Source organism: Trachemys scripta, chromosome 17, assembly GCF_013100865.1.
Source record: "Trachemys scripta elegans isolate TJP31775 chromosome 17, CAS_Tse_1.0, whole genome shotgun sequence".
Classification (NCBI taxonomy): domain Eukaryota; kingdom Metazoa; phylum Chordata; order Testudines; family Emydidae; genus Trachemys; species Trachemys scripta.
In genome coordinates this window covers 25,754,737-25,782,572 of record NC_048314.1, presented here as the reverse complement: position 1 = coordinate 25,782,572, position 27,836 = coordinate 25,754,737, and the positions used below count along the sequence as shown (strand labels likewise).

The window sequence follows — 27,836 nt, the reverse complement described above, 5'->3', positions numbered from 1 at the left end:
GTTTATTTGAGTTTGGCCCCATATGCTTTATTGTTCTTGGCAGATTAGGTGCTAATAATGTCAATATCTGCACAAGATTCTTTCAAAGATAGAGCTTGTTTTATTAATATGCCAGATTCAGATTCCAGGCAGATTTTGTTGCTGTTGTTATTGGTAACTGGTTTTGTTTTCTCTCTTGTCCATACAAAGAAAATAAATGGGAAAGGAGGTGGGCACAGTTACCACTAACACGGGTTGACAACTCAGCTGGTATCTTTCACTTACTGGGGATCTTCTGCAGAGATAAAATGTTTGGCTCCGCTCTAGAAACTGATTAGCCCTTGGATACTTCTTGTGTGGAGGCTGCAGGTGGCTCATTATCTTTTCTCTCTTCATATTGTTCTATGAAGAATGAGCTTAATTTAAAAAAAAAGTATTTGGCTATTGACAGTTCCCATTGTGTTAGGGACATTTGGGGATGCTCCCCAGCCACCTGCAAAAGGCCTCTATCCTGATGACCAATGATGATCACTGCGCCAGGGTCTAAAGGGCCAAGGAAGATTATTCATGTGCCACTGGAATGGCTTCCTACCCCATGGCAGCTGTACTCTTCGCTTCTATCACACAGCCAAGCTGTGATAGTCCAGAAGCTAGTGTCAATGATTGGAATCTTACTCTGTTCCCACCTGGTAGCACCTGGCCACTCCTGACACCAATCTGAACTGTTGGAATGATTCTCTTTCTGACTCATTTTAAACAAACCAAAAAAAAAAAAAAAAAAAGTAAAGTGCTTACTTTTACTAACTGGAAAATGGAAATGCCATTTCCAATGCTGAAGGAAATTGTTTTGAAGTGTGATACTCATGATCTCTACAGCCAACACTTGCAATATTCCTTTTGTGTAATAATGCTGCCAACTGCTCAGCTCTTTAAAGGAAATACTCTCATTACAGAATAAAATCCTTTAAATGTATTTCTTAAAACTAATGAAAATAAGGGGGGGGGGAAGTACTTATTTTCCCAGCAGGGAACTCTGAATTGAAACTCTTAGACACTCGTTTGGCAAAAATTGCTGGCTTAAGTTGGACAGCCTATGAATTATGTGCGAGGACTCCAAGGGCTGGCATGCCGTTGCACTGATGTTATTCTGCACCGCTGAACAGCTTTGTGCTGAGGCAGAATAATAGTGCTAAAACCCACTACCACCTATATATCTATAATCAAAGTTAGACACAGGCTCAATTCAGTTCGGGTGGGATCTACATGGGCTCCAGTGGAATTGTGCCCCCTTATGCCAGGGCTGAATTTGTTCCATTGGTATTAGTAAGGACAGCTCATACTGTACCTACTTGGAATCATATTTCTCCTTGAACACGGAAATTTGCTTTATAACTGACTCGTTTACATTTAGAAAATGGGAAGGAGAAAAGAAGCAACTGAAGACTCCAACTGAGGCTCCAACCTGCAGCATTGCCGACTTTGCCAGATCCCTTCTAAAGATTCATTCAGCATTCTTTGGAGCATCAAGTCTTGGCCAGCCCTGGAGGTAAGATATCAGGGCAGCTGGACTGAGCTGGCATGACGGCATCCAGGTTGCCATGTTTTCAGCATTTGGGGGTGAATGTCCTTTGTTGGTGAATTCCTTCCATATCTCCACAGTGGTTAGTTTTAGACTGTGGTGGTTAGAGGGAAAGCTCAATTTCTTCTACATTTTCAAGTTATGGCCTTGCTGGTTTTCTTCTCCCTGTTCCTGGTATTGTGCCGTGATTGATCTTCTGCTGTTTGGCTTTATTACTGTGCACAGATTTCAAATAGCTTAATGCTGCTAAGCATTCTGCAGTCAGCCAAGACAAGCTTTACTCCTAGTATTGACTAGAGAGATGAAGAATTTAGCAGAACACTGTCAGCTTTGGCCTCCTTATTGTCAGGCCAGCTTCTGTGTCCACTGAGTATATGCATCTGTGATAGGCTGCAATCACCCCCAAATGACACTTTGACTCCAGGCACAGACACCTGATAGAGAATTTATTCAGCACTAAAGCAAAGCAATAACCAACCTAGACTAATGAAAAGTAGTTTGCCTGTATCAGGCTTAGTGATTTGCTGCCTTTTCACCTTCGACTTAGCATTTAAATGTTCTCCAATTCACTGCAGTTAGTTTCACTTCAAACTGGCACACAAAGCAGCTAAGGCTGACTTAGAAACATCCACAGACTGCTTCAAAACACCCACAGACTACTTCAGCCCTGAGTAGCAGCAACTGGTCTGAGATTCCTCTTCAGAGGAAGTTATTACTCATGCCTGTTCACCACAAATGAAATGAGATTTGTTCAAAACTTTAATGCAGAATAGTCCATGAGCTATTTCGTGTGTGTGTGTGTAAGAGAGAGAGAGAGAGAGAGAGAGATTAACAACAGCTTTTATGTACCACAGAACTGCACGATTCAGTGGACTTGTAATTTTCTAAGTCAACTTTATGTACAACCATTCTTCTGTTTCCAAAGGCAGCAGCTGAAGGTATGAGAGCTTCCCAAACACAGCTGGGTCTGTTATCTTGCATTGAAGCCTGAGTGGTTACATACAAGTCAGCAGCCCTCTCTGTCTGCACTTGCAGCTTAGGGATAGGCTGTCTTTCTGTGTGTTCAGTCTTATGTTTATTCCTTGAGATGAAAGTGGCTAATCATCAGGGCCATCTCTACACAGGGCCGGCTCCAGGGTTTTGGCCGCCCCAAGCAGCCAAAACAAAACAAAAAAAAAGCCACGATCACAATCTGCGGCGGCAATTCGGCGGGAGGTCCTTCACTCCCAGGCGGAGTGAGGGACCGTCCGCCGAATTGCTGCCGAATACCTGGACCTGCCGCCCTTCTCCGGAGCGGCCGCCCCAAGCACCTGCTTGAGAAGCTGGTGCCTGGAGCCGGCCCTGGCTCTACCATTTTTGCCGCCCTAAGCAAAATCTGAATACATGGTTTTGTAGACTAGCTGTGGACATCATTTGCAGGTCTGCATTTTTGAAAATTATTTCTCAATCAGAGCCAATAAATGAGTCCCCAACATCTCACCTGTTTTGTTAGTAATATATCTATTGTGCGATGTAATTCTGTAATATTAAAAAAAAAAAAAAAAAAAGGCCGCTCCGACTCCGAATGGATGGAGTGCTGCCCATTAGCATGGGCCGCCCCAGGCACGTGCTTCCTCCGCTGGTGCCTGGAGCCGGCCCTGCTAATCATACTTGTTGCTAGTTACTGCAGTCAGTTACTTAATCAGCAATGAAAATAGTTAACAATCAACAAGAATTTTTTTCCCTACAAACTGTAACTTCTTAGTCAACATAATAATGAACCTAAAATAACCAGCAGCAGGCAAGAATGGCTGATATTTCCCTACTCTGAGAGTAACAGTAGTTGTAATGTTCCATGGCTGCAAACATTCCCAGATGCCATAGTCATCAGTTAACTGCAAACAGACAGCATGTGGAAGAGAACTCCTGAACTTGGATTCTGAAACCAGGGCCCATTCCCAGTGAGGATTTCCCAAAATTCATCCAGTAGAGGGCAATGATATACATATCACAAAGTGCCATACCGTCGAGGGCAGTGGCACAGACACACATACCAGTGTGTTAGAGCATGCCCTTTGATGTAATGGGACAATGGCACGTGGCTTGCTTTTTAAGGTCCTATCAGATTGCTCTGTATTATTTGATCATGGGCTCTGGTAGGAGATAGGATGGCACAATATATGCAGCCTTATTCATCAGGTTGCACTGTTTGCAAGAAGCCGGGATAAGCAGGGATGATGCCCATTAAGCTAAACATAGCCATACATCAGAAACATCAAAGTATCCCCAAAGCGTCACTTGGAGAAGGAAATCCCAAAAAAATGGGGACCAGAGTGGAGAATTAGGAAATGCAGACAAGGGGGGAAATAAAAACCAGAAAGCAAGAATTCAGAGTCAGAACCCTTTGAACCAATCAACGTAGAAGCTGACACAATTAAGATGAATAACTGGAAAAGAAGTGCTGCGAATCCATACTGCTCCTCCCACCACAAATGATGTCTCTGCTAGATGCCTGTTAACACCTCATAACAGCCACCCACCAACAAAAGAAACAAACTTTAAAGAAGATATCAAAGGAGGGCATTAAAATTCCCAATGGGAAACAGACTCCACATCCCGTTCATGGTGACAGGAGACACATTGGAGATATTTGCAGCCTTGAACACAGATGATGAAGGCAAAGAACTGAAACTGCCAAGTTCCTGACCATGGTGTTCATTGAGGAGAGAAATTAAGTCCCATCGAACTTCTCCAGACACAAGGTGGGTCAGTATTGCAGGATTTGGAGGGGGAGGGGAGTTCATAAAGCCCTGCATTTCATGAGTACCAGATGCTTAAACAACCCACAAAGAATTCCAACAGGATACCTGCTGTCTGCAGACAGGGGATAGGCTAACTAAAAAAAGAAAACAACAACAGAGGCTGCATTGTTCTGGCTTTCTGACTTTATGCAGCATAACACAGCATGTTACAAAACAGGCTGGCTAACGCAGACAAGAAAAAATGCTTCATTTCTATCCACAGTCAGGGATAGGTAGGGACCTATCTGAGCCTTCTTGGCGCTAAAAGGAAAGTGGTCTGCATGGAGCTGAAAGCGTGATGTGTAGAACAGCCAGTACACAATCATTCTCATCTGTTCCAGGTTCTGTTACTCACACCCCCAGGGTATATACTGCAGTGGGGCAAGTAGTGCTTGGGGCTTATTAGTATTTCCACTCTGCATCAAGTGTTTTCTACAGATCATAATTCATCCATTTTAACTGATTCTGGGCGGGATTTGGCATTCAAGCCCTCTGCCAAAGAAATTAAAGAAGAGAGAGTGCTCAGCCTGGCCATGGAATGTCCATTCAGAGCCGTCTAAGCTCATCATGAGGCAGCTTGTGCAATACAATTAGGTCTGTGACTCATAAGCCAAGCTCTTTGGCCTTGTCTGCACTAGGATTCTCAGAGACTGGAAGCTGTAGTGTAGACAAGGCTCAGGCATTTTTACCACATGTCTAACACTGCTGAGAGCAGGGGTCTGTTTTTGAGCCCATATGAGTCTTGTCTACACTGTAGCTTCCACTGGTGCTATCACTGGGAGAGCTGTATGTGTTTGCAGTTATATGTCCAAAAATCCTAGTGAAAACTGATGCTGCTGTGTAGGAGGCATGAAAAGGAAGGATACATGTGTGTAAACTAGGAGTAATGTGGCATCGCTGTCTAGTCTGCACATAGCTCTGGGATGCATGTTTACTGACCTATGATTTATAGGCATATGGGAGTTATTCAGCAATATAAATCACAGTTCTCCCAGCGAATCATGCTGGGCAAATTCATGTTCATATAAACTCATGTGACAGTAATAAGTGAACTGAAAGATCGGGTTGCTGACTTACAGAAAGGGTAAGTCCAGTTACAAGGGGTGCTGAGTGGGCTACAGTGCAGAGCCCAGACAACGCAATGTGATTTCTCTAGGGCCTGCAATCCTCTGCAGAAGACACAGCTGCAAATGCAAATGTTAAGACTGCCTGAGCTGTGAAAACTGGTTTAAAACGTTGGCTTTACATACACTTGCAATAGTGTTTTCTGGTTAATAAATGACATATTGTATGCACATCACTAGGTAATACAAACCACATCAACTTGATTTTCTATGCAGTAGCAGCACTAGGATGGAACAGACGCAGCTGAGTGGAGCGTTCCTGGAGAAATATCTTTAAAGCTCTGTACTATTGGTAGCATCTGCTATGGGTCAGGACAAGAAAGTGTTTCCTACACTGATGTTTCTATCTCGTTTTCCTGGCTTGTGCAGACAGTTCTGGAAGACTTGCTGCACCTCTCCCCCAAGTCTAGTAGTGCTGCTCCCAGGCTGGTCCCCTCCAGTGCAGGGCCATTTTTAATAAAATGCGAATACCCACATCAGCTCTTTTGAGAATGTTCCAACTTTAAAAAATTGAAAAGATGGTCCCTGTCTATCTTTTGGGCACACAGGATGAACTGTGCCAGCTGGGACAGCCCCACAGGCGGGGGATCTCAGGGAGTGGAGAGTTCAGATGTGATGTACTTAAAGAATGGAAGCATCTAATGTCAGCAGCTCTTGCTTCAATTTTGTGAAACAGCCTGCAAATGAGGTAGGGGCTCTTAGCTCTGGTCTACACTACAGGGTTAGGTCAAATTTAGCCGCATTAGGTCGATTTTATAATGAATGTGTCTACACAAACATCCCCATTCCGTCAACCTAAAGGGCTCTTAAAATCGACTTCTGTACTCCTCCCCGGCGAGGGGAGTAGCGCGAAAATCGACCTTGCTGGGTCAAATTTGTGGTAGTGCAGACACAAATCGACGTTATTGGTAGGGTGACCAGTAAGCAAATGTGAAAAATCGGTACAGGTGGTGGGGGTAATAGGAGCCTATATAAGAAAAAGACGCAAAAATTGGGACTGTCCCAATAAAATCGGGACATCTGGTCACCCGAGTTATTGGCCTCCGGGAGCTATCCCAGAGTACTCCAATGTGACCGCTCTGGACAGCACTTTCAACTCTGACGCACTAGCCAGATACACAGGAAAAGCCCCGGGAACTTCTGAATTTCATTTCCTGTTTGATCAGCGTGGCGAGCTCAGCAGCACAGTTGACCACGCAGTCCCCCCAGAATCGCAAATGAGCTCAGCATGGAGCGAACAGGAGACACTAGATCTGATTGCTGTATGGGGAGAAGAATCTGTGCAGGCAGAACTCTGATCAAAAAGAACAAATGCTGATATATATGCCAAAATTGCACAGGGCATGATGGACACACACGTGAAAATCAAGGAGCTCAGGCAAGCCTACCAAAAGACAATGGTGGCAAACGGTCGCTCTGGGTAAGAGCCCCATACATGCCGCTTCTGTGATCAGCTGCAGGGCATTCTAGGGGGGGACCCTACCACTACCCCACCACTGTCCGTGGACACCTGCAAGGGAGGAGTCTCACGCAACATGGAGGAGGATTTTGTGGATGAGGAAGAAGAGGAGGAGGAGAATGCGCAGCAGGCAAGCGGTGAATCCGTTCTCCCCAGCAGCCAGGATCTTTTCATCACCCTGGAGCCAATACTCTCCCAAGGTGGGATCCCCAAGAGAAGGAACCTCTGGTGAGTGCACATTTGTAACTACAGTACAGGGTTTAAAAACAATAGTGTTTAATGTTTGATTTGCCTTGAAGACTTGGGATACATTTGCGGCGAATACAGCTACTGAAAAAGTCTGTTAACGTGTCTGGGGATGGAGCGGGAATCCTCCAGGAACATCTCCATGAAGCTCTCCTGGAGGTACTCTGAAAGCCTTTGCAGAAGGTTTCTGGGGAGGGCTGCCTTATTTCGTCCTCCATGGTAGGACACTTTACAATGCCAAGCCAGTAGCAAGTAGTCTGAAATCATTGCAGCACAAAGCATGGCAGCAAATGGTCCTGGGTTTTGGTCGCATTCAAGCAACATTCGGTCTATATCTTTCTATGTTAGCCTCAGGAGAGTGATATCATTCATGGTCACCTGGTTGATATAGGGGATTTTTTGTAAGGGAACAGTAAAAGGACCCTGTTCATGCTGGTCTGTTTGCCCTTGGCTAAAAGGGATCATCCCTGAGAATGGCCATGCGGCGGGGGAAGGGATCATCCCAAATAGCCACGCGGAGGGATGTGGGGAGGTGTGTGCTGCACATCCACCCGAAAACCACAGCCCTTCCTTTTAAATGGCAAACCCGCCCGGCATTGCTTGCTATGGGAAAGGAGGGCGCTGCAGTTTGAAAACATTCCCACATGTTACGAAGGCGTTAGAAGCCAAACCCGCATACCCTTTGGCTTACCATGGCTGCCTGGAAACCGAATTCTGTTGCCCAGCCGTGTGTGATGTGTCACCATACCAGCAGGCACTCAATATAAAAGGCAAAATTGACCTTGTACCTAAAGCACATGTGCTGTCTGCTGTGAATTGCTTGATTCACTTTAAAAGAGTCTCCCTTTTGTTCTCAGAAATGTATCCTCTTAAATTTTACTCTCCCTTTTTATCCCCCCACAGGTGCAAAGGTTTCTACGCTCCCCCTATCATCTCCATCCCAGAGGTTATCGCAGATTAGAAGGCGAAAAAACGCACTTGCGATGACATGTTTTCCGAGCTCATGCAGTCCTCCCGCACCGATAGGGCACAGCTGAATGCATGGAGGCATTCAGTGGCAGAATCCAGGAAAGCATAATAAGTGAGCGCGATGAGAAGAGGCAGGATGCAATGCTGAGGCTAATAGAGGAGCAAACGGACATGCTCTGGCATCTGGTGGAGCTGCAGGAAAACCAACAAGAGCACAGGCCGCCGCTGCATCCACTGTACAACCACCTGCCCTCCTCTCCAAGTTCCATATCCTCCTCACCCAGACACCCAAGAATGCAAGGGGGGAGGCTCCGGGCACCCAGCCATTCACTCCAGAGGATGGCCCAAGCAACAGAAGGCTGTCATTCAAACAGTTTTGATTTGTAGTCTGGCTACAATAAGCAATGTGGCCTTGTCCTTCCCTCCTCCCCATCTCCCTTCCTCCTCCACCCACCCTACCCCACCCACGCTACCTTATCAGTTATCTCCCTTTTTTTTTTAATTAATAAAGAAAGAATGCATGGTTTCAAAACAATAGTGACTTTATTTCCTTTGCCAGCTGTGATCGAAGGGGGGGAGGGTGGTTGGCTTACAGGGAATTAAAATCAACAAAGGGGGCAGGTTTGCATCAAGGAGAAACACAGACAACTGTCACACTGTAGCCTGGCCAGTCATGAAACTGGTTTTCAAAGCCTCTCTGATGTGCATCGCACCTATCTGTGCTCTTCTAATCGCCCTGGTGTCTGGCTGTTAAAAATTGATAGCCAGGCGATTTGCCTCAACCTCCTACCCCGCCATAAACGTCTCCCCCTTACTCTCACAGATATTATGGAGCACGCAGCAAGCAGTAATAACAATGGGAATATTGGTTGTGCTGAGGTCTAACCTAGTCAGCAAACAGCGCCAGCGAGCTTTTAAATGTCCAAAGGCACATTCTACCACCATTTTGCACTTGCTCAGTCTATAGTTGAACTGCTCCTTACTACTGTCCAGGCTGCCTGTGTATGGCTTCATGAGCCATGGGAGCAAAGGGTAGGCTGGGTCTCCAAGGATAACTATTGGCATTTCAACATCCCCAACAGTAATTTTCTGGTCTGAGAAGTAAGTCCCTTCCTGCAGCTGTTCAAACAGACCAGAGTTCCTAAAGATGCGAGCGTCATGCACGTTTCCCGGCCATCCCACGTTGATGTCAGTGAAACGTCCCTTGTGATCCACCAGTGCTTGCAGCACCATTGAGAAGTACTCCTTGCGGTTTATGTACTGGCTGGCAAGGTGGTCCGGTGCCAAGATAGGGATATGTGTTCCATCTATCGCCCCACCACAGGTAGGGAAACCCACTGCAGCAAAGCCATCCACTATGACCTGCACATTTCCCAGAGTCACTACCCTTGATAGCAGAATGTCAGTGATTCCATTGGCTACTTGAATTACAGCAGTCCCCACAGTAGATTTGCCCACTCCAATTTGATTCCCGACTGACTGGTAGCAGTCAGGCGTTGCAAGCTTCCACAGGGCTATCGCCATTCGCTTCTCAACTGTCAGGGCAGCTCTCATCTTGGTATTCCTGCACTTCAGGCCAGGGGAAAACAACTCACAGAGTTCCAGGAAAATGCCCTTACACATGCAAAAGTTTCGCAGCCACTGGGAATCATCCCATACCTGCAACACTATGCGGTCCCACCAGTCTGTGCTTGTTTGCCGGGCCCAGAATCGGCATTCCACTGTATCAACCAGCCCCACTGCCGCCATGATGTCCCAATGGCCACAGCCCAAGTTTTCAGGAACATCTGTGTCCATGTCCTCCTCACAATCGACCTCGTGCTGCCGTCTCTTAGCCAGGTTCTGCACATACTGCAGTATAATGCGTGAGGTGTATACAATGCTCACAACAGCAGCAGTGAGCTGAGTGGGCTCCAAGCTTGCCGTGCTATGGCGTCTGCATGGGTAACCCAGGAAAAAAGGTGCAAAATGATCGTCTGCAGTTGCTTTCACGGAGGGAGGGAGGGGAGATTGACGACATGTACCCAAAACCACCCGCGACAATGTTTTTGCCCCATCAGCCATTGGGAGCTTAACCCAGAATTCCAATGGGCAGCAGAGACTGCAGGAACTGTGGGATAGCTTCCCACAGTGCACCGCTCTGTGAATCGATGCTAGACACGGTAGTGAGGATGCACTCTGCCAATTTAATGCGCTTAGTGGGGACACACACAATCGACTGTATAAAATTGATTTATAAAAATTGACTTCTATAAAATCGACCTAATTTCATAGCGTAGACATACTACTCACCCTGTGATGGTAACTGAGGGTAACAGCAAGGCCTGCTCTTTACATAGCCTGAACCCAGCCGACACACCTGGCCCATCCCCTGCCCAAGGTGAGAGCAGCAGGTAGGTTTCCCTGGAGAGGGCTGAGTTTCTGAACGCTTTCTAGGGGGATGGGGTCCTGCACATTCCTAGGGTCACAGAGGAGCATCTATTCTCTTCTCAGAGGTTTTTTTTGGGGGGGGACAGGAGGGTATTTGTTTGTTTTACAGTTGTGGGTCACAAATGCCATTTAATTATTTATTCCTGAATTTATTAATTGGCTTGTAATAATTCCCCTAAATTGTCAGTGTGCAGGTTGCTATTGCTATATGGTCAAAGCCCAGATTCCTGGGTTTGGGACCTGATTAATTTCTGCTTTGCATCTTGTGAAGTCAGCTATACCAGTGCAAATCCAGTATGATCTGCCACTATTTTGATGGGTAACAGTACACCCATGTGGCATTGGTGCAAACAACTAGAGGAGGTACAGGGCAATGGAAAATCAAAAGTCACTAACATTTAACCAAAGTCAAAAATATGTAAAACTTTATGGTCAGATTAGGGCTCCGTCCTTCCAATTGATAATCAACAATGCTCATGTGGAATTAGCTCTTTAGATTTTGGCAGAAATTTGAAAACTGCAATTATTTTAGGAAGGGTTTAGCACTCACATGCCAAGCTCTAAGTACCAGGCCTGATATGGATTGTATCTCAGAATAGGGTTCTGCACAATATGCAGCAATTTGGAGACAGAAATCTGAGATGTTACTGATGCTGATTCCATTGCTTTTATTCTCTTGTTTCTTCATTTATGCCTTAATAGTTTTAAACTGAGACCCTCATTTTTCTTCCTGATGTTGAGTGCTTTTTTATAGTGGTGGTTTTCTTTTTTTGTGCTCTACATCTCCTGCTGTGATTTATTTAAATAATTTATTTTAAGGGTGGGTTTCAGATTTTTCAGGTTATGATCAAAAGAATTGTTTTAATACATTATTAACAAGGCAACTTTCCTCATCATTTCATGGGGAGGTGAAAATGTCTTTTCAGGGCTTTCTGTGGTTTTGAAACTGATGTGGTCAGAGTATATTTCTTTCCCCCTGTAAACCAAATTTTGTGTTTTCAATTCTCACAGTAGCACAAGAACACTGATATTTGTAGATCATTGGTGAAAAAGCATAGCTAGGCCTGTCCTATAATGTTAAAATACCCGGAGAGCCTGGAACAATGACAACTAATCTGAACGCTCTAACCCAATGATATATTATATCAAATGAACCTTGGTGTACGAAGTTAGTGTCTGACCTTGCAAGCTGTTCCTGGGGGCAGCTTTCAATGCACATACGGAGCAATTTGCTGGATTGGGACTCAGTCTCTGATGCAACAGAAAAACTGCCCATTTAGTTTGGGATACTGCAGGGCCAGCCCCAGAAACTCAAAAGGGAGAGCATATTTTTTAATCTCAGTCCAACTGCTGCATATTTTTCAGTTTTCTATTTCAAGTGAGCAGAAAATGAAATTTACAGTCCTGTAATTCTTCAAGACAGGTTATTTGCATATTATTAAGTTAGTGTTTTACATGTGTGGGAAATTTTACATTTCAGCAGAGAGATACTCCCAGTAAATCTGTTGCAGCACTATTCTTCAGGAATACACCACTCCATTCATCTCCAAGTTGTCTCTTGTTAATCCTAAATTTAAAAAAATAAAATAATATCTGCGCATTGGTACAAGTCTAGCAAATAATTATATACATATCAAATATTTATTGTTTGCTCATAAAAAGGAAAGTCACAATGATAAGATAGAAAAGTTTTACAATGTAACAAAACTATATATATAAAATTTTATGGCACTAATCAAGAACAGGAAAGTATTGAGTTCCACAACACCTTTAAATTTTAAACCGACCCACATTGCAAAATCCCTAGAGCAAAACTTAAATAATATATTATAAAGGTATAAATTTCATTCTGTCTCTCCCCAAAAAGTCAATGTTGTGTCTTGTGTGCTGTTGTGAAGACCAACCTGGGTTGCCAACAGACTGCAACAGGGATGCCAGCAAAAACAAAACAAACAAAACCCATTTATGATCCAGCTATAGACTTCTCTTTATTGTACTTATAAAATATACATAGCTTTTTATTGAATTGCCTACTGTCGAAATCTGCAAGAATTTTATTGCTTTTTACTGTACTGGAGAGGAATAAAGCAGCAGCTTCTGTGTAATTTCATAAGAAGCAAGGACAGTAAATTTAATTTTGCTGGATATGGGGTCGATGATAAAAAGTAATGCATTGAACTAAAAATTAGTGGTATCAGTGATAAGAAGTTTTCCAATATACACATCAGTGTCTCTTCCCCTCATTTGGGATTTCCAGGGTTTGTTTAAAAAGCATTTTGGGGATTATTCATGTCTGAATGCTTTTTGCATGGCAGCGCACTGTCTGAACTATTTTAAGCTACACATTCATGTATTCCCCACTGTAAGTATTTTAGGCTGTTCCTATACTAAATGGGTTTTTTTTACAGCCATATCGCCTTTCCTTCACCTTGAAGTGGGATGTAGTTGGCTATGCAACGTGATGAGAATAAATGGGACTCAGACGTTTAACAATATCCTTTCCTTTCCTCTGAACTGAAATAGGGATCAACCTATGAAAACCCAAAATTCCCACCACTGAAGCCACTAGTCTGGAACATGAAAAGGAGGGTATTTTTAAAGCAAAATGTGTAGCTTAGCAGCTTTTCAACAAGAAGTGCAGTGGGCTGCTGTTGGCCATATTTCTAACCTCAGGAACCCTTCTGACTGTTGTTTCCCAACTTCATGCATATCCCAGTGGAAGTATGGGCTAACATATGTAGAGGTGAGGCTGTTTGTCTTGTAAGTAAAATAAACTGATGTGAATTTTTTATTTAAAAATAAATCTAGTGTAAGATAATGTGCGAGGTAACAAAGTCAGTGTACTAAATGCTTGAGCTGGGGGAAGGAAAACAGCCATTTTATTATTGTACATTTTTTGGTTGCATGGGGGTTTAAGAGGTATCTTCTCTAAAGTGCTGATAAGGATCTGCTGTATCTTTAGCCCCATTCATCAGGAAAGTTCCCAAAGCACTTTACAGACTCGGGGCCTGCTGCAGAATGGTACTGAATATATGCAACTTATCACAGCACCTCTCAGGATCAGACCCCTAAACTGTTAACATACAAACATTGCTGAAGGATTGCTTCATTTACCCGTGAAATGCAGCAGCACAAAGCAATGCTACTGAGAAATTTAGGACAGCAAGTGAAAAATCTCTTATCCAATTGAAAGTCCAGGGGATGGGGGATGTAGGGAAAGTGGATCTGAGTATGGCCTCAAGCTTTCAAAGAAATGAGAGAGGAAAGTCAGAAGCAGGGAAGACCAAGAGACAGGAGATGCAGAGAGAACATAGGAGGCAGTTTGTCTGTCTTTACCATAAACACAAGATTTCTTCCACTGCTGTGCCTATATGCTAGAATGAAATGATAGCAAGACAATCCTGCAGTGTCAGCCAAAAGAGAAGCCTTTTAGTCATGAAAAGACCAGACTGTGACCCATAACCCAGGCAGCTTGTTGCAGGTTGGAATGCTGGAAACCTTGAGTCATCTCTTTTATCCAAACTATGTTTCATAAAAAGCCATTAAAGTTTGAACTTTGTTAAGAAAAAAATGCCTTTCATAAAGAGCTTATCTGGCAGAGAGATGCCACTCACTATGATAAGCAAAAGCTTTGGAAATTCAAACGTTTGTAATCTGAAACATGAAAATGCAATTAGATTAATTTAACCAGGGAAAGAGAACTTAAGGATGCTACCAAGTAAATCCACATTTATCAGATGAAAAGAAAAGTACATCCTAATCCCTTGGATAACAGAAATAACAAGGAATTGGGTTCAGCAAAGAACAAATGTATTTTCCCATTATTTTATTGCTCACAGAATTATATTTTTCTTTATTACTAAAACACAAACTATTTGCAGTGCATTAGCTCACTAATCTAGGTTGTATACTTCCTTCGCTATTTTGTATCATGTATTGCTTTGTGCGGTTATTCAGCATGTGAGCAAATGGCCAGTAGTCCATCTGCATTATCACAGCAAAGGACTAGACTACTTACATCAGCTGAATCTAAAAATAGAGGCTGACAAAAACTATTTTCAAGTTATTCACAGACAAACATATTTAAACAACTATATTTGTTTCCATCCAGTCACAATTCTACCATTAATGAAATACCAGGTTGCTAAACTTCTGTTAATTAGTCAAACACTGGAACAGCCTCACAAATGAACAAACCAACCCCTTCATCAGCCCAGGACAAGGCAGAAAGCTGTGTGCTGTGCAGGGAGCCTGAAGGCATTTAATTGTGCCCAGGGGTGAAAGTAACGTAAAGGACTTACCGGTATGCAGGGGGCGGGGCCTCGACCGGAAGGGGCTGGGCCTTTAGAGCCCCAGGACCTTTAAATCGAGATGTAAAGGGCCCTGGGCTCCGGCTGCAGTAGTGGCGGCTGGGAGCCCTGGACCCTTTAAATCACTGCTGCAGCTACCAGCTGCAGAGGCGGCTGGGAGCCCCGGGGCTCGGGGGCCATTTAAAGGGCCCAGGGCTCCAGCTGCTGTTACCGCAGCGGAGCCCTGATCCCTTTAAATCACCACCTGAGCCCTGCTGCCGGAGCCGCTGTGGGGCTCAGGCAGCGATTTAAAGGGCCCGGGTGGTAGTGGCGGCCGGCGCCATGGGCCCTTTAAATCACCGCCCGAGCCCTGCTCCTGCTACCCCAGGGCTTCGGCAGCAGGGCTCAGGTGGCAATTTAAAGGGCTCGGGGCCAGCCCCAAGCCCTTTAAATTGCCACCTGGGGAAGCTGGTCCAGTCCGGTGTACTGGCTTATTTTCACCTCTGATTGTGCCCCATTGCTCCTGGGTTGTACAACCAGAATTCTTGTTTCACTTGGTAGAGAAAAGAGGCATATTAAGGTGCTATGTTGTGATAAAGTCAATACCCAAGCCCAGGGTCAAGCCCTTCCTCTTCTGTGATAATGAGTCTGGGATCCTTGCTGAGGACAATCAGGTGCTAAGGGCTAACATCTGAGGGCCCTATAAAAATGGTTCATCCATAAACTTTTCTGGTGGCTATGCACTATAACTGGCTCTTTGGTATGGTTTGAGCAGGGGCTTTGCCTGTATGCCATGGGAATTTAAACTTGGATCATGCCTGACAGTAAATATGTAGCAAAAAAGGTCCCTGTGGGAGATACTCTTTTGGCTGGCCAGCTCTGCTAGTGTGCACAGTCTGCTGTCTCCTTTTCTGCATCTTGGGGCAAAATGAGAGACCTTTTGTGCTGTGTGGTGAAATCCCCCACTAAAGAATTGCAACAAAGAGAGCCGAGAACTACTTTAGTGTCCTGGGTAAGGAGAGAGGGCAGGGAAAGGCTCACAAGGAAGATCACCTCTGATATTTTCCTATGAGTCATAAGGGTAAAACAGTCTGTGTTCTTACTACTTGTAGCACGAGGCACACCAGATACATTTAGGCTATGCCTGTGCCTTTCACATGCAGTCACTAGTTGCCAGATGTTTGGTGGGAGCTACCCAGTACAGAGCATCCTCACCAAGAACTATAGTGGGTCACATGACTCTCAGGGGAGTCTGCTCTAAAAAGGAAGGAGACTTCTGTCAACCTCTCTTGCTTTCTTTGTACTGATGCTCTTTAAGGAATGAGCCCATAAAAGTGCTGTACTAAACAGTGGTTGTTCTGAATGAGCTGCTTTGATACTTGTTTTGTCCAGAAACAGGTGCTGGAACAAGTTGTCAACATCTGAGCCTTGCCATTGTTGTAATGAAATAACAGCTGACCTTCTGCAGGTGTGTGGACCAGCCATGTCACTCCTATGCTTATCAAGTTTCCCCTGAGTGGAGCTGTGCACCTTGATAAGCTGAGAAGGCTCATTATGTTTAACATCTGAGCTACTGCACATAATATTATAAACACACAAGTGACTATGGGTTAAATCCACTAGGCTGATGCTTCTGTTCTGGATCTGTATGGTTTCTATAGAATTTACCAACTTTAATTCTGTGCTTGAGGCTATCATGTACATGTATATAGGTGCATCTTAAATTGTAATACAATAGACTTCTGATATCAGCTGATGCAGCATAATGCATTTTCAAATGAATACAAGATTTCACATGGAAGTGATTAGAGCTGTGTGAAAAAACATCTATAAGACTAATGAAGCCACTGACAAATCATCTTTTGGTGTCTCTTCCAAGAATCACAAAGGAAAGAAAGGGTGGTGCTTTTGTTATGTTGCTGAACTGGGATTTAGGAGGTTGAAGCTTTGCTACAGATTTCCTGTGTGATCTTGGGCAAGTCAATTTAATCTCTCTGCCTCAGTTTCCATAAACAGGCATAGTTATACTTCCCTACCTCTCTACAGTATTGTGATGTAATGGAATCACTTAGATGCTATGGTACCATAGGAAATCTTATAAGTAACTGAAATACTTGTTATGACGACATTTACCTCAATTTGTTTGCAGTTTTCCATGAAAACAAGTGGCATTTTTCACTACTGTGAAGCACAGTTATTTCATTATAAAATTTCTGTTTTGTGACAAAGGTGTCAATGTTTTTCTGTGACAATGGTTAATTTTAGCTTGGCAGAAAATCGCAGCTAGTTCCGAGGTGTAATTGTTATTTCTCATTGAAATAAATTGAGTAATTTCTCCCTAGTGCAAATTAGAGTATTCTTAAAAAAATCCTGTGAAGAGCTCAGTGTCTGCATGCGAAAAATCTATAGAAAAATGCTTTCTTAGCTCTGCTTTAATGCTGCCACCCAGTGTAAACAGTGCACCTCTGCTGTCACTGCTGTGTCTTTGACAAACATCGTTCCACAGTAGCTACCTTCAGAGAGGCTGCAAATTCCCTCAGGTCAATGGCCCTTGCAGGCTACAGGATGGGCTGCCCAGTAAATCTATGAGACATTCTGCATACAGAGAAATAAGCTGAGATGGCCTGGAAGCCTTGGCAGCCTGTAATGACACTGGACAGGGTCCCACTCTTGAAGCACCATAAATAAAGCAGGGAAAACTCTGAAATAAATATTGCAAAGTATGGTTGTTGGTAAAACAGTCTTGTGAAAAGAGAAATCTTTGTGACATGCTACAGAGTGAGGCATCTTCTAACATTTGATCTGCACACAAAGTTTCATTTCATGTCTGCAGTTTTTTTTTTTTGGGGGGGGGGTTATTTTTAGTCCTACTTACTCTTATATGAAGGTGCTTATCTAGGGGAAAGGGGGAGGCAGCTAAAAGGAATGATTAAAGATGATGTGGTGTCCTTTACAGTATGCTAGTAATAATAAGACATAATCTGCTGCCAAAGACCTACAAGTAAATATGTATCTAGGGATAAACTGATACCAGACCCTGGCTAGAATAATTTGTTATCAGATGCTGGCTCTTTAAAGCTTGGAGATACCAGATACCAGCAAAAAATCAATATAATCTTTTATGCTAAACAAATCTCATTTAAAGTGTTTTCCTGACTATATTACTGACACAAAGCATGAGACAAAAGCATTGCATTGATGCACACCCACAGAGAACCAACCTTTCTTTCAGCAAACTTGATAAAATCAGGAACTCAGAGGAATACAAATGGGACCGAAAATTACACTCCTAGAAAAAATGTTAACCTTTCCTTGGACATACAGCTCTGAAAGTTATCAGGATTCAGCTAGGGGGTGGAGCTTTTAATGTGGGAGAGACAGTGAGGTAATTAAGGGCCCAATCCTGCCAACCCTTTCTACCAAGCACAGAGTGCGACCCTGCCACAGCCACCTGATGGAAGCAAACAGAGCCCTGCTCCCTGCAGAACGCCCTAGACTTGATTCTCTGTGGACGTAACGGTCAGTCTGTGTAGGGCAGGGGACCCAGGGTTCACTCCTGTGCACATTCTCATTGGAGTCAATGGAATAAGCAAGACACCCAGGAGTACGAGTTTGTGGATTGTTTCCTAACCTAGTAACCAAAAAGTGTTGCAGAAGAAATGGACAAATTCCACTTGGGGGCAAAGTTGATTGTGTGACAACAAACAAACCACAAATGAGCAGAGACTGTTCTAAGCAGCCAGCTATGTGCTGGCATTATATTTGTGGATTTAAAGTGTGTTAAAATATTTAATATTGACTTTTCAGGCCAATATTACATTTTTGGTAATTTTTACTTTGGTGGAGATATTTGTGTCCAAATTATAAAAAGGGTTTTATATGGAAATGCTAACTGAACCCTAAGCAGGGCAGCGCAGGGACACTGCTGCCCACAGTAACACCACTGATTAACTCAGTAGATCACCTTCTCTGCGCTGGAATCAATGACAGTGGTTAAAGGTCTCTGCAATTGCTGTTTCCCCAGTAATGAGTTTATAACAAAGCTGCCACCAAATAGTTTAGTGTCATGTGTTTTCTCCTTTATTGATTTCAATAAAAAGGCTAATTTGGAGATATGCTGGATTGTCATCTCTGGGTTACGAGTAGTTAAAATAACAAATGGCAGTGTGGCAGCATGATGGGGGCACTAAACCTGGCTCACTCCTAGAAACAGAATGGGTTTAACAGTCCAAAGAGAACCCTGTATTTAAAGGACACATTGAGGCTGGGACACAAACTGGCAGCTACCAGGACGGTCGGTGTCCCGTCAGACACATGGGCTGCTGTGAGGAATGAGTCCCATTGACAGCATCAGGCCAAGCTGTGTGGCCACCTCTGTCACCATCTCGCTCCTCCTCAGAACCAAGAGCACGAGTGCCTTTCCATCGCTATTATCAGCACTACGCATGTGCAGTGTATGAACCAATCACCAGACCTTTCATCATTTCCAGTGAGGGTGCTAAGGGACTAGAAAATCCATCCAACTACAATGTTTCAGGAGCGAGGACTGGGATCCGGGAAGATACTTGCCTCCTGCAAGCTAAGAGAGAGACTGCACTAGCTCCAGTGAGCCGAGGACTCAGGTATCGGAATAGTTGGCTGCTATTTCACTAACATTGATACTGTAGCCCCAAGAAACTTCATGCCCCCTCAAAATGGACTCTTGACAGCTGAAGCCCAGTTATTTATGGTAGATCTAGCCCAGTGCCAAAGAACTAATCCAGAGAAGGACGTCTTAGTAACACAGCAAATTTAGGGGCAATTAAAAATGATCTAATCTACCCCAGAAGGAACCCCCACTGGGGTTTTAGAGAGCAGAACCTTTCTGGGCTCCCCATCTCTGCTCTCTGACTCCTGGTAGCCTGGGTAATACACTCTTCATTCATCAGGGCAATTAAAATTATTCTATGCCTCCTTAGGTGAATGCGGGTATATATTTTTTTCCTCTTCTTAGACTGAGCAGATACAGGTATTGCTAGGATGGTCTCAACCCCAAAGCGACCTTGTAAATGGGAGACCAGAACTAATTTCAAGACAGCAGAATATCGACATTAAGATGTCTATTAGCTGGGGAAGGGGAGGAGGAGAGGAAAATACTGATGCAACTGGCTTTAGGCACCTGACAGGCCCCAGATCAGATAGGACCCTGTGCCCTGCTACTATTTCAAATCAGCAGATAACTTTAGAATCAGGTTTCAGAGTGGTAGCCATGTTAGTCTGTATCAGCAAAAAGAATGAGGAGTCCTTGTGGCACCTTAGAGAGTAACAAATTTATTTGAGCATAAGCTTTCGTGGGCTAAAACCCACTTCATTGGATGCATGCAGTGGAAAATACAGTAGGAAGATATATGTACACAGAGGACATGAAAAAATGGTTAGTGTGACAACACCCATTTTTTCATGTCGTCTGTGTATATATATCTTCCTACTGTATTTTCCACTGCATGCATCCGATGAAGTGGGTTTTAGCCCACGAAAGCTTATGCTCAAATAAATTTGTTAGTCTCTAAGGTGCCACAAGGACTCCTTGTTCTTTTTACCATCAGAATGATTTTCAGAGGTGCTGAGATCTGCAGTTTCCATTGACCTGAGCTGGAGTTGTGGGTACTTAGTTTTCCTTCAGATCGAGCCCTTAGAGTTTTGCACAGTTCATGTTTCGCTGTTGAAACAGAACAGTAGAAGTCTCTGGAGTTTCCTCTCCTCATAATGAAACAATCCCTGTGCAGTGAGCACACTTTTCCCTTCTGGGGGGATCTTTATAGCCTCACGTTGCTGAATCCTCTCCACCAGGAAACTGCACAGAGCCCCTTTATATGCGGTTGGGGTGGTATCTTCACTTCTGCAATCTGCCACTGGTCACTCAATGGGATTATTTCTTCCTGGGTTCAGATTTCTTTGTGTTTAGATCCCAGTCTGTTTTTTGCTGGGACCTTCTACATCATCTCTGGGTTTTAGAGCTCTAAATTCTTTCCTTCTTCATGCTGCCATGTCTAATGCTTAACAAAAAGCTGCCAGAGCAGAAGTCAATGCAAGAATTGCCCCTATCGTTTAAAAACATGGAGCTTTCTGGAGTAAGGAAAAGTATTAATGTCAGACTTTGTGGTATGTGGCTCTAAGCCATTTGAGATTGTGCCCTTAGCTGCTTAAAAAATTCTGGCTTTGGAAATATTAGCCTAAGCAGTTCTGAGTAATATTTCAGGAAAGTATTATATTGGATTTAGCTACTATAAGTCTAGCATTAGTAACAAAACTCTAATCAAATACCTGATGAAAACAAGGCATTCTTGAAAGATTGGATATGATTAAAAAAAACATACACTTTGGCTGTATTAAAGGTTCCCTTATTTCAAAAGAAAAGGATTAAAAAGAAATATAATTTTAAGTTTTTAAAAAACAAACGGAACATAGTTTGACAATCAAGAAACCCTTTTTAGATGTGATCTGTTCTGAACACTCAGCTGCATTCAGTGCAGTGGGTGGAGCTGCTAGCTAGGGATTCGGTTGGAAGAAGTGCTTTGCGTTTATAAAGGCTCTGATGAGAGGGACAATTTATTCCCTAACTTCCATTTGTGCCTCTGTAAATCTCCCTTTGTAAAGAGCCTCAAAGTGGACTCAACCAAACTCTCAAAGGAATAGGCCCCACGTGAGAAGGGATGAGGTAGTTAACTGCAGTACCAGGGAGAGTGTGATTTTCACTGTGCAAAGGGCACTGACCCCAAACCCATTCAAATCAATGGAAAGATTCCCTTTGGCTTTCACGGGCTTTGGATCAGGCCCAAACTGAGGATGGATGATTTTCCCCTCTAGTTCTGCACGGCTGCATTTCCCTCTGTAGCTTAGACGCATGTGCTGGGGAACATTCTCAGCGTATAGGATGCCCAGGCTTGCCACGTGGAGGAACCCAAGTTGGAGCCATGTTTAAGGTTTACTAATCACCCATTCATGTGATTTGCATTTTTCAAGAATCAGAGGAAAACAAAGGGACATAAAAATATATAAAAATGAGTAGTTTAGCAAGGGCAAATTGGGAACTTCTGTTCTCCCTCTCTCATAACTAAGGATATGATTTGGTCACAGATTCCTTGACTTTAACAGATCTCCATGACTTTTTGGCTTCAGCTTCAGCTCTGGGTGGTAGGGCTTGGGCTGTGAGTCATGGGTGGTGGGGCTCCAGCTTCAGCTTCAGCCCTGCAGTGACCATGCCCTGATTTTGTCCTTTTCCCCCATGATTGTTCCATGAATTTTGCTTAATTTTACCATTACAAAATTGTATCCATAGTCATAACAATAAGGCAATATAGTTAAAATGTGGGAAACTCAAAACTGATGAAAAGATATACTTTTTCACACAATGCATAATTAAACTGTAACTCATTGTCACAGGAAGTCATTCAGGCCAAGAATTCAATATAATTCAAAAAGGAATTGGACATTTATATGCATATCAAGGCTATTCAGAGTTGTCATAACTGATGCTGATCAACTTTGTGGAAAGGATATTAAGCCTCATGCTTCAAGTTTTAAGCCAATCTCTAACTATTAGCGGGCATGTGACTTAAAGTAGAGGGCAGATTATCCCACATCTCCTACTGCTGGGTTATTATACCTTTCTTTGAAGCAGCTGGTGCTGGCCACTGTGAGAGACAGGATATGGAACAAGATGAACTGCGGGGCTGATCCACTTGGGCAATTCCTATGTTTACATACCAAACAGGCAATAATGTACATGAAAGGGCAAGTCACAGGATACACTGTGCCCAACCCTGTTCTCCCTCTGGTCAACGGGAGTGGGATTGGGCTCACTGTCAGTCAGGCCAGTAGTTTTGAACTCCCCTGGCTGCTTTGGCTGCATTTTTAGTTTTTTGCAACCATTATATAATTATATAATTAATAATTGTGGCAGACATCTGGTTTTATATATATATATCAGACATGTAGATTGTTCAAACAAGTCAGGCAAAAGGCTCTCTGCAACGTCTTCAGAAACTATGGTGATGAGGCCATATAAATACCTGGAGAGATATAAAACAAATCCCATACCATGTATACAATGAATGTTAAGTGTTTAGTGATGAATGAGTTCATTTTATTTTTAATGAACAAATGGGTTTTTATTAAACAAATGTTGATACCTTTTGTTCAAACATTCCTTAGAGATAACCTATATAATGTTTCGGTTTTAAACTTTTATTCAGTTATAGAGAACAATACTTGCACTGGGTGGTGTGCATGTGTGTGTATATATATGTGTAACTCTGCATATATGCATATTGAGACAGGCATGCTCTCCATCTTTATTATCACATATTGAAATAAATGCACAGGGGGCATCTCTCTGGCTTAAGCTGTTTAATGGGAGAGTTCTTAGGTTTTCATCTCTGCTTATAAATGAAATTGGTCAAATCCTCATGGTTTAAGATAGAAAAACACAACAAAAGCTCTGCAGCTGACTGATTTTTGGCACAATATGAAGTAAAAAATAGACACTGGTGCTTCTTTTAAATGAGTGCTGCGCTCAGCGGAGCAGAGATCAAGCCGAAATTCACATTATCGGCTCATGTACCTCACCTGGGGCTCTGTTATTGATAAGTCTGTCATCCCTCCTAATATTGGAGGGGTAATGGCAGCTGATGATTAGGCCACTCTTGAGCTATTAACTACATTTCTTATCCCTTTTAGAAGAACTTCTTAGTCAGCTGGGAAACAAAGGCTGCCTTCAGTGAACTAAGACCCAAATTGTGGGCCTGCATCCTGCAACCTGAAAGACACAACTGTTACACTTCCAGGAGCCTCCGAAGTCAGCGAGGAGGTAAATGTCAAAGGTTACCCAGTGGTGTTATCTGAAATGAGTGGGCTCTGACTGCCTCTTGTGCTGACAGAAGCTTGCAGGGAAATTACAGAAAATTGCCTGTTTTGTCAACATTTTCTCGGGAGGTTTAGAAAAAAAGGGACTCTGGTTTCAGACAGTTAAAGGGGCTCAGTCAGCCCAGAATTGACTGACAAACACTCTATTATTCATCTATGTAAAAAAGTGATATTTTATATCATTTCTTTGAGTGATTGTTAAGTGACTGGATAGCAACTTTGACATGCAAGATAATCCCTGTAATATTTCCAGTTCTTGTTTCAAGGCAGACTTGCTCATTTGTCGATAATTACAATAGAAGATATTCAGAAAGGTAATGGTGACAAAGGGCTAGCTCCCAAAAATGTCTCATACAAAGCCAAAGCAATGATGAGGGTCTGCACCCACATGCTCCAGAAGTGGGTGCATTGGCATTAGGTAGACTGGTAGCAGTTAGAGCATGGCTGAACAAAGCACACATGCAGGAACTGAGCTGATAATTCCAGATCATGTGATACTGCAAACACATCCATGGGAATTATGCGGCATCACAGTTTTAAAAAAGTTTTTTTAAATAGCTTTTCCTGTGTTGCCCATGGTATAACCATCTTGTCAGGTGTTCCCCAGAAGAACCATTATTGAGCTGGAAGCACATTTGTCAGAGTGAAGTGACTACTGAGTCTGTAAAAGTTACTGTGGTCGAAGTTGCCTACGACGGTGGCTGCTGGGTGAACTGGGGGATCAGGTCAGTAGTCCTCATCACTTTCTTACCAAAGGAACAGATTCCTTGTTATGTGTGCATAATATGTGAGTTGCTTGATGAGTCTGTGGCTGCCTGGGAATTTTAGCTACAGTGACTTCATTGCTGGTGCTCAGGCAGAAAAGGCAGGTTTAGCTGGCAAAGAGGAAAGGGAAGGGGATGGGAGGGGAAGGGAGGGTGACCCAATCTACAAAGGCTCCATTATGAGTTGAAGAATGATTTGGTTACAATGGAAAACAAAACCCATAACCATCTATCTAAATGACCCTGTTATGGTTTATTCACACCTCACGGTAATTGGCTTTGGGGACAATGCTTTTTCTGGAATTTTTGGGTCTCTGTCCTAAGCAAATGAATACATTAGTACAGTGCAACCAGTGCCAATACTGTACCCTAACTCCACTCCCTGACACTGCAGTTAAGGATAATACTTTATATACTAAACACCTCTCATATTAGCAGGTTGCACTGAGTAAAGAAAATGTCAGAGATGACATTATAAGCCCCATGCAGACTCTTTCCACCTTATCTGAGCCTAGGTACTATAGACTTTTGATGTGAATCAGAAAGTTCTTCTTCGAGTGCTTGCTCATATCCATTCCATTAGGTGTGCGCGCGCCGCGTGCACGATCGTCGGAAGATTTTCTACCCTAGCAACACCGGCGGGTCGGCTGTGGAGCCCCCTAGAGTGGCGCCTTCATGGCGCTGAATATATACCCCAGCCGACCCGGCGCCCCCTCAGTTCCTTCTTACCGCCCCTGACGGTCGTTGGAACTGTGGAGCGCGGCATAGCTGTCCTCCACTCTCCCTAGCTTAGTTTGTTGTTCACAGTTGTAGTTATAGTTAAATAGTTAGTAGTTTCAAAGTTGTTATAGTTGTTATAATAGTCCAGGGGACTAAGGGGGTCGTCTCCCCCTTTCTTCCCCGGCCGCGGGCCCGGGCTCATGCCCAAAACTCCCGGCTTCAAGCAGTGCGCCTCCTGCGCTAAGCCTATGCCCACGAGCGACCCGCACGACTCCTGTCTGAAGTGCCTGGGAGAGTCCCACCAAACAGATAAGTGCAAGATCTGTAAGGCCTTCAGACCAAGGACCAAGAAAGAGCGGGACTTTCGGCTCCGGCAACTCCTGATGGAGGCGGCACTTACCCCGGACACTCCCTCTATGAGCCAGGCCCCGGCGCCTAGCGCCTCGGTGCGCAGTGCCCCAGCAGCACCGGCAATGCCGACAGCGCGGGTGGTGTCGGACAAACCTCCCCGGCACCGGACCTCGTCGGCACCGCAGCAGGTACCTCGACGCCGGTCATTATCCCCGGGGCATAAAAAAGCCCATAAGACGGGGACCTCTGTGCCGAAGATGCCGGCTCCCCCAGTGCCGGGGGTAGAGCCGAGTGCGCCGGCGGAGCACCGGAAACAGGTGCCTCCAGCACTGCCAACTCCGGCACCGAGGCCGTTGAGTCCGGTGCAGATAGCGTCTCCACCGAGACCGGCGGTAATACAACTCCCGTCGACTCCGGAGACCTTCGTGGCGGCGAGAGACTTGATAGCTCTCACGGAGCCGGCACCGCCTCAACCACTGGCACCGACGGCACCGTTGACTCGCCCGGTCCAGTCAAGGGGGAAACCTGCCTTGATGCGCCCTCCATCACAAGGGCTGGAACATCGGCACCGGTCCAGGTCCAGAAGCAGGTCCCCACGCCGCTCGCAGTCCCGGCACCGAATATCACCTCGGCACTGGTCGTACTCGCGGCCAAGATCTTCGTCGCGGCACCGTTCTACGTCTCGGCACCGCTATGATCGTCGGCACCGATCAACGTCGAGACGTAGTTCTCGGCACCGCTACGGTCGACGTTCGACGTCGAGAGGCCGCTCCCGGCACCGGGCATACTCCAGGTCCTCGTCGAGGTCCAGATCCGGCTCCTGGCACCGACGAGGTCATCGGCACCGATCGCGGTCCCGGCACCGTTCGCCGGCACCGCGCAGAGATAGATCATCTCCGGACCGGTACCGTGCGGCACCGCAACCCACGGGGATCGTTTCGTCTCTCTCGGCACCGCCATGGCCGTCAAGATCGGTGTCTCGCTCCTCGGAGGACCTGTCGAGATCGGCATACCCCCCTCAAGGGCAAGCCGAGGAACGGAACTTGGGCCATTGGCAGGAGATGGCAGAGGACCACTCTCATGGCCCATCTCACTGGTCGTTTTGGACCCCGTGGGCGTACCACCAGGAGCAAGGGGCTCCAATACCATCGACCTCTCGCTCGGGTCACTCGGTTAGAAGGGCCCCAGAATCCATCATCTCTCGGCCTCCGCCAGGAGGCATGGAGGCTTCCGTGTCCACGCCACCTGACACCATAGACCCAAGTACAGGTGATGCTCCGGCCCAAGAGCAGGGGGATCAGGACCCCCCCTTGGATCCAGTACCACCGGAGGCATCTTCCTCCTCCTCTCCGGATGAGGCAGTGGCGGGCACTTCATGTACAGGTCCCCCCCCGATAGATCTTCGGGCTCACCAGGATCTCCTGCGTAGGATGGCCCGTAATATGGACCTGCAGGCGGAGGAGATAGTGGAAGTGCAGGACCCTATCGTGAACATCCTCGGAGCGGATGCCCCATCGAGGGTGGCGTTACCCCTGATCCGCACGATACAAACCAATGCGGATACGATATGGCAAACTCCTGCCTCTATCCCACCCACAGCGAGAGGGGTGGAAAGGAAATACTTTGTCCCGTCTAAGGACTACGGGTACTTGTATACCCACCCCCAACCGTGTTCACTGGTGGTGGCATCAGTGAACGCACGAGAGCGCCACGGCCAGCAGGCTGCAGCGCCTAAATCAAAAGAGGCTAAGCGGCTCGATTTGTTTGGCCGTAAGGTTTACTCAGCCGGAGGGCTGCAACTTAGAGCGGCGAACCAACAGGCGCTACTGAGCCGCTACAATTTTAACTCCTGGAACTCTATGGGGAAGTTTAAGGAGTTGATTCCCCAAGAGTCCAGGGAAGAGTTTGGAGCCATGGTAGAGGAGGGTAAGAAGGTGGCTCGGACCTCCTTGCAGGCCTCCTTGGACATAGCAGACTCGGCTGCGAGGACCCTGGCTTCGGGTATCGCTATGCGGAGGATCTCCTGGCTTCAAGTTTCAGGTTTGCCTCCGGAGCTGCAGCAAACCCTACAGGATCTGCCCTTTGAGGGACATGGATTGTTCTCGGACAAGACGGACTCTCGCCTACAGAGCCTCAAGGACTCGAGAACAATCATGCGCTCCCTGGGGATGCATGTTGTGGGCCCTCAGCGCAGACCATTTAGGCCGCAGCCTCAGCGCTTCTACCCCCCCCCCCCCCCCCC

At 45.1% G+C, this 27,836-nt stretch overlaps 1 long non-coding RNA gene across 1 annotated transcript in view; it reads left to right on the top strand.

The window, feature by feature from the left end:
- The first annotated feature begins 1,246 nt into the window (after positions 1-1,246).
- The window catches only part of LOC117889515, a 46,317-nt gene continuing 19,727 nt past the window's right edge, over positions 1,247-27,836 (top strand). Inside the window, exons 1-2 of the long non-coding RNA XR_004648496.1 lie at positions 1,247-1,525; positions 23,574-23,703. This is a non-coding gene — a long non-coding RNA (uncharacterized LOC117889515). The remainder of the gene's footprint in view (positions 1,526-23,573; positions 23,704-27,836) is intronic.